The following is a 10,461-nucleotide window of genomic DNA, read 5'->3' as shown; positions in this document are numbered from 1 at the left end:
ACTGAAAAGCTTGAGAGTGTAGATATTAAGAAAGAGGATGTGCTGGAGCTTCAGGAAAGCATCGAGTTGAATAAGTCACCGGGACCAGACGGGATGTACCCCAGGCTACTGTGGGAAGCAAGGGTGGAGATTGCTGAACCTCTGGTAATGATCTTTGCATCATCAATGAGGACAGGAGAGGCGCTGGAGGATTGGAGAGTTGCGGATGTTGTTCTGTTATTCAAGAAAGGGAGTAGAAATATATTCGGAAATTATAGGCCAGTGAGTCTTACTTCAGTTATTGGCAAGTTGATGGAGAAGATCCTGAGAGGCAGGATTTGTGAACATTTGGAGAGGCATAATATGATTAGGAATAGTCAGCATGGCTTTGTCGAAGGCAGGTCATGCCTTACGAGCCTGATTGAATTTTTTGAGGATGTGACTAAGTACATTGAAGAAGGTAGAGCCATAGTTGTAGTGTATATGGATTTTAGCAAGCCATGCAAGGCTTATTGAGAAAGTAAGGAGGCATGGGATCCAAGGGGACGTTGCTTTGTGTATCCAGAACTGGCTTGCCCACAGAAGGCAAAGTGTGGTTGTAGACGGGTCATATTCTGCATGGAGGCCAGTGACCAGTGGTGTGCCTCAGGGATCTGTTCTGGGACCCCTACTCTTTGTGAATTTTATAAATGAGCTGGATGAGGAAGTGGAGGGATGGGTTAGGAAATTTGCTGATGACACAAAGGTTGGGTGTGTTGTGGATAATGTGGAGGGCTGTCAGAAGTTACAATAGAACATTGATAGGATGCAAAACTAGGCTGAGAAATGGCAGATGGAGTTCAATCCAGATAAGTGTGAGGTGGTTCATTTTGGTAGGTCAAATATGATGGCAGAAGATAGCACTAATGGTAAGACTCTTGGCGGTGTGGAGGATCAGAGGGGTCTTGGGGTCTGAGTCCATAGGACACTCAAAGCTGCTACACAGGTTGACTCTGTGGTTAAGAAGGCCTGCAATGCGTTGGCCTTCATCAATCGTGGGATTGAGTTTAAGAGCCGAGAGGTAATGTTGCAGCTCCTTAGGACCCTGGTCAGACCCCACTTGGAGTACTGTGCTCACTTCTGGTCGCCTCACTGTAGGAAGGATGTGGAAACCATGGACAGGGTGCAGAGGTGATTTACAAGGATGTTGCCTGGATTGGAGGGCATGCCTTGTGAGAAAAGATTGAGTGAACTCAGCCTTTTCTCCTTGGAGCGACGGAGAATGAGAGGTGGCTGATAGAGGTGTACAAGATAATCAGAAGCATTGATTGTGTGGATAGTCAGAGGCTTTTCCCCAGGGCTGAGTTGGCCAGCACGAGAGGGTAAGTTTTAAGGTGCTTGGAAGCAGGTACAGAGGAGATGTCAGGGGTAAGTTTTTCTACGCAGAGTGGTGAGTGCATGGAATGGGCTGCCGGCAGAGGTGGTGGAGGCGGAAACAAAACGGTCTTTTAAGAGATTCCTGGATAGGTACATGGAGCTTAGAAAAATAGAGGGCTATGGGTAACCCTGTGTAATTTCTAACGTAGGGACATGTCCAGCACAGCTTTGTGGGCCAAAGGGCCTGTATTGTGCTGTAGATTTTCTTTGTTTCTAAGTGTCAATATTCCCACCGCTGTCTCTCCCTCCCTCAACCATACAGGTAAAATATCATCAACACGTTATCTACGGGGGAGGCAAAAGGACTGATGCAACATGACAGTGGTTTACAAGCTTTAAGTATATTTAATACGTTTTGGAAAGAGATACATTTACAAAAAGCAGGAGGTTAAGGACTAAAATTTTCACTCAGTAGATCAGTAAGATATAAAATGATTCCTTCTCAAATTTAAGCAGCGTTGTATCATGTCCAAGACGGAAGAGTCTGGAGCGCAAGTGGACAGGGGCATCAGTGCACTGTAGAGGCGTTGCATCGCCTAGGAACGGCTGAAGCGGTTTTCTGCAGATCATTGCCAACGTGGACTGTTACCACCTGCAAGATGAAAAGTGAAAATTTACTTTGAACTTGGAACTTTGAAAAATTTTCTATCGAAGTATGTACAGTATTGTGCCAAATTCTTAGGGGCAGACACACACACACAAACATATATACAAATAGCGTGCCAAAGACTTTTGGACAGCACTGTAGTAATTTTATGCATTACACTATACTGCTGCAAAAAAAAATACAGATTTCATTATGTATGTGAGTGATGATCAATCTGATTCTGATGTGGGTCTCTATTGTGGACTGGGAGAGGGGGGGATCATGGTTGGGAATAGGGGAAGGGAGAGGCAGTGAGTGGGAAGCACCAGAGAGACATCTGTAATGATCAATAAACCAATTGTTTGGAATCAAATGGCCTTGCCTGGTGTCTCAGGGCTGGGTGTGTCTGCAACCACACCATCCAAGTGCACTGGCACTCCTCCTCTGCCACCTGACCCACACCCCTCCCGCGGTGCACCACCCTCGACATTCCCAACATTCTTTGCTCCTGCCAGATTTACAAACTCGATCTCCGCTCCATGTTGACAACTACAGAGCCGTGTGCAGAAGTCTCAGGCACCCTAGCTAGATAGATATGTAACGCTCGGCTCGATCAACTCACGTCCGTCTAGGGGAACTGCCGGAGGCCCTACCAAACTGTGTACTCACGTTTGCATAGGTGCTATGTAATGCACCCCGATACAAGCCCACACTGTAAAATATCAGTCAATACACAATGTACAGTTAAGTTACACTTTATAACTCTTTTTGGTGGTGTGGTTAGTGGACACAAAAAAAAACAAAGGTGCCACTCAGTAAATTTGTCAGATTTGTGCACCAAATTGAGTCGTTGGAGCTCACACCTCCCCGATCCGTCCACGAACGACCTCCGAACCTCCAACAACCTCCGAACTGTCGAATTCCGGTATCCGCCGACCGCTCCTGCACTTGTCTGTCCTCTTCACTCGCCTTGAGCAGGTATTCAAATTGGCTGTGACATATATGTGAATAGGGCTTCTTATAATGTCAGGCACTAAACCAAGATAAAAGAAATACATGAATTCCCGAGCTCCACAGAAATACAGTGATAGTTACGACATTAACAAGATTATAGCCTATCACTACATTTCAACGTATAACTGGTACAATAAAACATATAATACTTAATTTAATAATATGACAAAGTATTGCATGGTTATACACACTAATTATCATAAAATATAATTATCAAGCAAGTAAAGTAACATTGTTTGCTCAGAAGCCTCACTGTTAGTGAGAAAAATTTACTTTTGTATTCGTGACCACCACAGATGTCGCCTTACTTATACAACTGAGTCAAAGCAGACAGCAGGGCCTGTAGTGTTGAGCAGTGTTCCTAAGCAGGTATAAAAATAACAGAAATAAAGCAAATAAGTTTTTTACACCTTCAGCCACCTATATTGGAATCAAGTATGAAAAAAGAACATCTGATGAACTATTGGTAAAGCCACGAATATTGGTGAATATTAGTATCAAAAGCGGTAGGTTGGCAACTCTGCCTCATACCGTTTCTCTTGCAGAAATGGTTGGACAGGAAGTGTACCTGCGTGTGTGGATACTCACAATATCCTCACACACCGGGTATTACATGGTTAGACCAATACAGATCCTGTTTAGTCTTTAAATATATGAAAAGTGAAAGAAGCTTGAATCTTTACAGAAATTATAATCACATCTATACGAATAGAAAATATCATATTTTGGAAGTGAGAAATGTTAACCGGAGGAGAGCAACCATTTGGGAGGGTTGGAAATGTATTTCATCTCGTTCATTGCTCACTAAATTACTCTTTTTCCTATCAACACAAAGAGAAAAGGAGCCTCTTTCCAATCAAATATAGCGGCCACTGTTAAGTTTCCCGCTTGCATATTTTGACATTTTTTACAGAGGTGCCGGAGTGGCACTCCAGTGAGATCCGGCAGCACTGCACCTCTGGTTGAGGGGTAATAACTGTCCCTGAACCTGGTGGTGTGGGTCCTGAGGCTCCTGTACCTCCTTCCTGATGGTCGAGGGGTAATAACTGTCCCTGAACCTGGTGGTGTGGATGTGTTCTAGGACTACGAGAGGTTGTGTAGGATGTGTTCTGGTGTCCATGAGAGGCTGTGCAAGATGTGTTCTCGGTCCATCAGAGGTTGTGTAGGATGTATTCTAGGTCCATGAGAGGTTGTGTCGGATGTGTTCTGGGACTATGAGAGGTTGTGTAGGTTGTGTTCTAGGTCCATGAGAGGTTGTGTAGGATGTGTTCTGGGGTCCATGAGAGGTTGTGTAGGATGTGTTCTAGGTCTATGAGAGGTTGTGTAGGATGTGTTCTAGGTCCATGTGAGGTTGTGTAGGATGTGTTTTGGGTCCATGAGAGGTTGTGTAGGATGTGTTCTTGGTCCAGGAAAGGTTGTGTAGGATGTGTTCTAGGTGAACGAGAGGTTGTGTAGGATGTGTTCTGGATCCATGAGAGATTGTGTAGGATGTGTTCTAGGTCCATGAGAGGTTGTGTAGGATGTGTTCTAGGTTCATGAGAGGTTGTGTAGGATGTGTTCTAGGTCCATGAGAGGTTGCACAGGATGTGTTCTGGGTCCATGAGAGGTTGTGTAGGATGTGTTCTGGGGTCCATGTGAGGTTGTGTAGGATGTGTTCTAGGTCCATGAGAGGTTGTGTAGGATGTGTTCTAGGTGCACGAGAGGTTGTGTAGGATGTGTTCTAGGTCTATGAGAGGTTGTGTAGGATGTGTTCTAGGTCCATGAGAGGTTGTGTAGGATGTGTTCTAGGTCCATGAGAGGTTGTGTAGGATGTGTTTTGGGTCCATGAGAGGTTGTGTAGGATGTGTTCTGGGGTCCATGTGAGGTTGTGTAGGATGTGTTCCAGGTCCATGACTACCAACTTTTAACCTACTTTAAGATCAATCTAACCCTTCTCTCCTACTTAACCCTCTATTTTTCCATCATCATGTGTTCGTCTCAACATTTCTTGAATGCCCCTAATGTATCTGCCTTTAGCACCACCCATGACAGGGCGTTCCATGCACCCACTACTCTCTGCCTCTACCATCCCCTCTATACTTCCCTCCAATGGCCTGAAATTATGCCTCCTGGCATTTGCCATTTCTGCCTGGGAAGAAAACTCTGGCTATCCAGTTGATCTGTGCTTCTTATAGTCTTATACACTTCCATCAAGTCACCCCTCATCCTCCTTCGCTCCAAAGAGAAAAGCCTCAGCTGGCAAAACCTACCTTCACCAGACATGTCCTCTAGTTCAGGCAGCATCCTGGTAAATCTCCTCTGCACCTCACCTAAAGCTTCCACATCCTTCCTGTAATGAGGTGACTGGAACTGAACACAATACTCCCCAAGTGTAGTCTAACTAGGGTTTTGTTAGAGCTGCAACATTACCTCGCGCCTCTTGAACTCAATCCCCTACCTAATGAAGGTGAGCACAACATATGCCTTCTTAACCACCTTAACAACTTACGTGGTAACTTCAAGAGATCTATGGACCTGGATCCCAAGAACCCTCTGTTTCTCCACGCTGCTAAGAATATTGCCATTATCTTTGTAATCTGCCTTCAAATTCTAGGCCTTGGACCTGCTGTTGCTCAAGGCCTTGAGCTTCCTGTTGATAGAGGCTCCACGGCAACCAGCTCTGGCTCATCATCTGCTCTGACTGGAGACAATTCACAGCTGTGGCCCACATTCTTCCCCTCCCAGCTGCCTGCTCGCTGGCTTGGGCTGGAGACAATTCCTATCACTTGGCTGGTCTGAAGGAGACAGAAGAAAAAAAACTTTGAAAACAGCTGGCATTTTAAAACACTCAGTAAAAAACAATCTTGGCGGCCAGTGTCAGATGAACTTCCTGACCTTGTGACGCTCAGAATACCATTCAGTTTCGCCTCAGAGACTCAGAGAGGCGTGCAGAAGAATCCATGGCAATGGCACCAGTGACAAGAACACGATGTAGTCAAAGGTTTATTTTCATGATATTACAGAATAACATGACTCTAATAATGCCATCCCTGATACCGTAACAGGTCAGTGAGCAGCCCAGGGAGAGGGGACCATTTAATGCGGTGAGATGTGAGAAGCCCCAGTGCTACTCCCCTTTCAGACAGGTGATAAAGGCAGATTTATTACAGGCAATCAAATAATGTAGGGTGGGTCAAAAGAAACTGCTTTCAGCGGCAGGAGGGTCCATAACTGGAGGAAAGAGATTGAGGATAATTCTTAAGTTGCCATAAATCTCTTCACTTTGGTTACTGAGATTCCAGTTCCTGGGTTTCCGCTCAGGCCTCTTGTTCAGTCTGGACTCAGCCTAGGCCTGGGTCAGAGGGGCAGTGAAGTAATTTCTTTTTAACATAGACAGTCGTGATTTAGAATTCACTGTCGCCTGGCCTGCTGAGTTCCTCCAGCATTTTGTGTGCATTATTTCAGATATTTCCCTGAAGGGTAAACGCCACAGGGGAGCTGGACTATAATGTGTGGTTAAAGGTGTAGTTGGGGGGTGGGGTGGAGATACATCTCTACCAAGGGAGGTGTAAGGTGCTCCTTCCCTCCACTAGTCTGCAGGTCACCCTTGGGCAAGGAATAGCACCTGCTTAGCACTCCCGATCAGGGTCACATCAAACCACGGAAGCAGGTGGTGGTTGGTTCTATGAACAGCCGGTGCATATCACAAGTCCTGGTTATACGACCACGGACGCCAGGCAGACAGTGTCTGAAGAGAATTCATAATGTCTAGGGTCACCCGTCTTGTAAAGACACTGCCCCAGAAGAGGTTTGCCATTGCCCACAGTGCCAAGGACCATGATTGCCCACATCATATGGCATGACACATAATGATGATGGTGAAAGGTGTAAGAAAGTAAAATATCCTTTAAACAGAGAGAGAGAGAGCGACATCACAGAATGTTACTGTACAGGGAGAGCTGGGGGGGGGGGTGGTCACAGAAAGCTAGCTGTGAGTAATGTAGATAACGACAACGACAAAGACAAATGAGATTCTACACACAAAATACTGGAGGAAATCAGCAAGTCAGTCAGCATCTATGGAAATGAATAAACAGTTGACATTTCCGGGACAAGGCCCTACATCAGGACTGGAAAGGGAAGGGGGAAGAAGCCAGAATAAATAAGGTGGGGAGAAGGGAAGGAGGACACGCTGGAAGATTATGTGTGGAGCCAGGTGGGTGGGGGAGCGGGATGAAGTAAGAAGCTGGAAAGTGATAGGTGGAAAAGACCCAACTGTTAATGTCCTGGAGGGGCCACCATTGTCCAGAGTCTCAGCAGGACAGCCCACATAAATACTGTGGTACCAGAGCAGATTGGATGTTGAGGACTCAATGAAGACATCCCCATCTTAAGCCTCTTCCCTTCCTAATTCCCTTTCTCCCATGGTCCACTCTCCTCTCCCATCAGATTCCTCCTTCTTCAGCCCTTTAACTCTTCCACCCCTCCCAGGGGTTCCCAACCTTTTACTTGCCATGGACCAGTACAATTAAGCAAGGGGTCTCAGAGTGAATGTGGCGAGGATGTTTCTCATGGTAGGGAGTCTAAGACCAGAGGACAGCCTCATAATAGCGAGGTGTCCTTTTAGAGATGAATAGGAAGATGAGAAGAAAGTTCTTTAGCCAGAGAGTGGTGAATCTGTGGTGTTTATTGCCACAGTCAGCTGTGAAGGCCGAGTATTTTTGTATATTTAAGGCAGAGGTTGGTCAGGGCATGAAGGGATAAAGGGAGAAGGCAGGAGATTGGCGCTGAGAGGGAAAATGGATCAGCCATGATGAAATGCAGAGCAGACTAATGGCCTAATTCTGCTCCCATATCTTGTGGCTTTATAATATTGGGAACCCCTGACCTAAACCCTTCCAGCTTCTAACTTTATCCATCTTCCCCCTTGCCTGGTCTCACCTATCACCTGCCAGCTTGTACTCCTTCCCTCCACGCTCCCACCACCTCCCAGTCTTATTCTGGCTTCTTCCCAGTTCCTTTCCAGTCCTGATGAGGGGGTCTGGGTTTGAAACATCGACTCTTTATTCCTCACCAGAGTTGCTGCCTGACCTGCTGAGTTCCTCCAGCACTTGGTGTGTGTGTTGTGGGTTGGAAGCTAAATATGCTTGACCCTGATGGACTGAGAGAGACACAACCTCCACCTACTGGCTGTTTATTAACTCGTAAACCAGTACAGGGAAAAAAAAGAATTGAATCTGCCTGATGGGTCCATTTCTTGCCAGATGTCTTGCTATTTCTTCTTTAATGATAGCTTTCAAGCATTTTCCCAACTACAGATGTTAAACTAACTGACCTGTAGTTACCTGCATTTGCCTACATTATTCTTTGAACAGTGGCGTGACATTCGCCATCTTCTGATCCACCAGAACCTGGAAGGGTCCAGAGAATTTTAGTAAATTATCACCAAAGCCTCCACTATAACTTCTGCCATCTCTTTCAGTACCCTGGGATGCATTCCATCAGGACCAGAGGACTTATGTATCTTCAGCCCCTCAAGTTTGCTCAGCACTACCTCTTTAATGATAGCTATTGTATCGAGGTCTTCACCTCCCATCACTTCCATAACATCTCTCTTTGGCATGTTACACATGTCCTTCACCGTGAAGACCAACACAAAATAGTCATTCAAAGCTTCTGCTAGTTCCTCGTTACCCAATATCAATTCCCACTTCTCATCCTCCCAGGAACCTACGTTCATTTTAGCCACACTCTTCCACTTTATATAATTATAAAAACTTTTACTATCCATTTTTATATTTTGTGATAGTTTATTTTCTTTCTTTATTCCCTTTCTTTATTACTTGCTTGATGGTTCTTTGTTGCTTTTTAAAGTTTTCCCAGTCTTCCAGTTTCCCACTACTCTTGGAGGCTTTCTGTTCACAAGCTTTTAGTTTGCCGCCTTCTTTAATTTCCATAGTTATCTCAGACTGGCTCTACCCAACCTTACTGTCCTTGCTTTTAACTGGAATATACTTTTATTGAGCACCGTGAAAAATCTCTTTGAAAGTCTTCCACTGCTCTTCAATAGTCCCACCATATAGCCTGTGTTCCCAGACTACACTACACTTGGTCATCCCATTATAGTCTCCATTGTTTAGACATAATACACTGGTTTTAGATCAAACTTTTGCACCCTCCATTTGTATGGGAAACTCAGTCATACTGTAATCACTCTTTCCAAGAGGATCCCTCACTACAAGATCACTAATTTTACCCTTCTCATTGCACAGGACCACAGTCCTCCTCAAGACTGTCTCGAGCAACTTGATTCACCCAATCTATGTGCAAGTTAGTCCCCCATGATAACTGCTGTTCCATTCTTACATGCCTGAGATATTTCTGTTTATTGCCTGTGCCACTGTAATGTTATTATTCGGTGGCCAATCGACAACTCCCGCCAGTGATTTTTAATACTAAGCCATTGTACCAATATTAACAATGCCCTCTCCCACCCCTTCAATGTTCCAACCTTATGCCCAGTAGGGACAACACACTCGGCTGTTCCAGAGGTAGCAGTACCGGGGGCAAGAATCACCCATGAGTCTAACAGTGAGGGGGGTGGGGTGCTCTTTGACATAGGAATGGAAGTGTACCTGACCTTGCACTCAACGTCAGTGAGACCAAAGAACTGATTACAGACCTCAAAGGGTATGACGAGGGATCACACGTCAATCCTCATAGAGGGATCAGAAGTGGAGAGGGTGAGCGATTTCAAGTTCCTGGGTGTCAACATCTCTAAGGATCTATCCTGGGCCCAATATATTGATGCAGTTACAAAGAAGGCACAACTTCGGCTATATACCATGAGGAGGCTGAGGTGATTTAGTATGTCTGCAAAGACACTGGAAAATCTCTACAGATGTACCATGGAGAGCATTCTAATGGGCTGCATGGCCATCTGATATGGAGGTGAGGTGGGCACTGCACAGGACCGAAAGGAGCTACAGAAAGTTGTGAACTCAGTCAGCTCCATCATGAACACTCACCTCCCCAGCATCCAGGACATCTTCAAGGAGCGATGCCTCAAAAAGACGGCATCCATCATTAAGGACCCCCGTCGCCCAGAGCACGTCCTCTTCTCATTTCAACCGTCAGGGAGGAGGTACAGGAACCTGAAGACACAAACTCAACGATTCAGGAACAGCTCCTTCCCCTCAGCCATCAGGTTTCTGAATGGACAATGAAACCATGAACACGAGCTCACTACTTTTCTCCCCCTCTTTTTGCACTACTTAATTAATTTAACTATTATCTACATACTGCCATTGCCTTTTGGTGCCACAGTAAGAGCCTTAATTGAGTGCCAGTCTAGTTGGATTTTCTCAACCATTTATGCCCAGAAAGTGCTGGCCCTCCGCTTTTCAATACATAACTGCTGTGTTTGGCCTCCATATGTCACATTCCCTTTCGTAAGACCATAAGACAAAGGAGCAGAATTAGGTCAT

General features: G+C 45.4%; 1 long non-coding RNA gene across 1 annotated transcript; it reads right to left on the bottom strand.

The window, feature by feature from the left end:
- Window positions 1-1,739: 1,739 nt before the first annotated feature.
- LOC140212701 (uncharacterized) lies at window positions 1,740-10,160 on the bottom strand. The gene is made up of 4 exons (XR_011889785.1): window positions 10,003-10,160; window positions 5,484-5,769; window positions 2,845-3,014; window positions 1,740-1,987 (listed from the first exon to the last, which is right to left on the bottom strand). It is a non-coding gene; the product is annotated as an uncharacterized lncRNA (long non-coding RNA).
- Window positions 10,161-10,461: the final 301 nt, after the last annotated feature.

Source organism: Mobula birostris, chromosome 20 (genome assembly GCF_030028105.1).
Source record: "Mobula birostris isolate sMobBir1 chromosome 20, sMobBir1.hap1, whole genome shotgun sequence".
Lineage (NCBI taxonomy): Eukaryota > Metazoa > Chordata > Chondrichthyes > Myliobatiformes > Myliobatidae > Mobula > Mobula birostris.
This window is presented reverse-complemented; position numbering and strand designations above follow the sequence as displayed.